The following is a 2500-nucleotide window of genomic DNA, read 5'->3' as shown; positions in this document are numbered from 1 at the left end:
AAGAGTTCACCCGAACTGGCGTCCCTTTGTACCACAGCTGGATCCTTTGGTCCCCGATCCGACTCTGGCGGGCGATTTCATCTGCCCGGAGTGTGGACACCATTTTTCCACTAAGATCGGTTTAGGGGTGCATAGGCGCCGTGCTCATCCTGAAGAGGTCAATGCGGAGATCATCGTCCAGGGCCAGACGAAGGCGCGGTGGTCGCCGGAGGAGCGCCGTTTGCTGGCTCGTGAGGAGGCAGTCGCTACAGTGAGAGGAGATGTTCGATTTATGAATCAGCATCTTCTCGAATTGTTTCCTGAGAGGACCCTTGAAGCCTTGAAGGGACAGCGTAGAAATCCAGAGTATAGGGCGCTTGTAGAGGCGGCTATACGGGATATTCGGGCTGTGCAACCGGCGCCTGCAGAAGAAGCAGGTGCTGAGAGCGATGTGTCTTCCGAATACGAGTCGGCTAGCGAAGAGGTTCCGCCTGCGTCGCCGCGGCGGAGTCGGGCCACTGTGAGATTAAGCGACCAGTATGTGAGCATACCCTCGGCAGTTCGGGATCTTATCCCCGTAGTCGAGCAGGTCAACGGTTGGCATTCTGAAGAACTGGTAGGGGTGGCTAAAAACCTCCTCTCCGGTGAAGAAGTCAATCGTCAGCTTTGCAACTGGTATAGTTTGGTGTTTCCTCCGCCTCACAGGGCACCGCAGAGGCCTCGAAGGATTGAGAGGGGCGCACCGGCTAGCAGAAGGAGGGAACGACGGCGGGAATATGCTCGTGTGCAGAATATGTTTAAAAAACATATGAGCCGGGCAGCAAGGGAGGTTCTGGATGGGACACCTGAGGTGCGGTCACCTGGTATAGCGGAAATGTCTGCATATTGGGAACCTATCCTCAGACAAGAATCCGTACCGTTCCCTCCCTCGCCAAAGTCGCATGAACGCGAAGATCTGGCGTACGTGTGGCACCCGATAACTTGCGAAGAGACTATCGCAGTGTCCATCCTTTTGTCGTCGGCCCCAGGGATTGATGGCGTGACCGTCCGGGTATGGAGGGCTGTACCTGCGTGCGTGAAAGCCCTTTTCTTCAATATAGTGCTAGCCGCTGGAGCGTTCCCAGCTGAAATGCTGGTGAGCAGGACCGTGTTTCTCCCTAAAAAAGCGGTAAGTGAACAACCTGCTGATTTTCGACCTATTAGCATAGCATCGGTGGCAGTCAGACATCTTCATAAGATCCTCGCCCACCGTATTAGGGAAGCGGGGATCATAGATGTGAGGCAGCGATGCCTTGATGATGGCTGTGCAGAGAACATCACTGCACTAGCTGCGCTGTTGGAGGACGCGCGAAGTCGACTTCGGGAAATTCATGTTGCCACGCTTGACTTTGCAAAGGCCTTTGACAGCGTAAGCCACCATGCTATCACCGCCATACTGGGAGAGGCCGGCTTGCCTGCGAGTTTTAACAGCTATATAGCTCGCACGTATGCTATTAGTGGCACGGTGCTTGAAGTTGAGGATCAGCGCACACAAAAGATAGAGGTACGAAGAGGGGTTCGACAGGGCGACCCGTTATCCTCTCTGCTTTTCTGCCTGGTGGTCGACCGGGTGTTAAAGGCTTTGCCTGATGGGATCGGCTACGACCTTGGAGAGTGCCGAGTTAATGCGTTGGCATACGCCGATGACTGCACGCTCGTTTCCTCGACCACGAGGGGTATGAGCCAGCTCCTCCTGATTGCTGAGGGTAAGGGGCACGAGGTTGGGCTCTCGTTAAATGAATCCAAGTGCTCAGCTCTGTCGATAGTGCCTGCTGGCAAAGCTAAGAAATATAAGGTCCTGACCACTCCACAATTCCATCTAATGGATGGCTCGCCCATTCATCAGCTCACTCCAACCGAGGAGTGGCGCTATTTAGGAGTGGACTTCAGGCCTATAGGTCAGAAGCGGGCCAGTGCCACATTGACGGATGAGCTAGATAGGATCACGAGGGCTCCCCTTAAACCCCAACAGCGTCTCAAAATCTTGCGCTGTTTCCTGATACCCCGATACTACCATAGGTTGGTATTGACTGGGGTAACCGTTGGGAAACTCAGGGCTCTTGACATTCAGGTGAGGCATGCGGTTCGCGGATGGCTCCGATTTCCGGCGGATATGGCTGTTGGATACTTCCACACTGCCTCCCGAGATGGCGGTCTTGGAATCCCATCCTTTGCTACTACCGTGCCAGGTCTTTCATTTTCAAGGCTGAAAAACATGGTAAACTCTTCCCTTCCCGCGGCGAGGGTTGCCGTTCAAACCCCGTGGGTCCAAAAGCGACTCACGTGGGCTGAAAGGGCTATCACCCGCGAGGGTGCTAGGCTAGACACAGCGGAGAAGAGGGCAAAGTGGTGGAGGGACCGCCTGTACAACTCGGTTGATGGTTGCGAGCTGCGCGAGTGTCGGAAGGAAAATGTGTCCAATGGCTGGATCGATGCTGGGAGCTTGGGGGTACCAGGGCGTGATTATGTCCAGTACCACCAT

General features: G+C 54.8%; 1 pseudogene; it reads left to right on the top strand.

Moving 5' to 3' along the window:
• Positions 1–2500, top strand: part of LOC149373023 (large subunit ribosomal RNA) — an 8121-nt pseudogene that overhangs the window by 3345 nt on the left and 2276 nt on the right.

This window comes from Copidosoma floridanum, unplaced genomic scaffold (assembly GCF_036245765.1).
Source record: "Copidosoma floridanum isolate Cflo_tuat_1 unplaced genomic scaffold, Cflo_Japanese_pri ptg000065l, whole genome shotgun sequence".
NCBI lineage: Eukaryota > Metazoa > Arthropoda > Insecta > Hymenoptera > Encyrtidae > Copidosoma > Copidosoma floridanum.
This window is presented reverse-complemented; position numbering and strand designations above follow the sequence as displayed.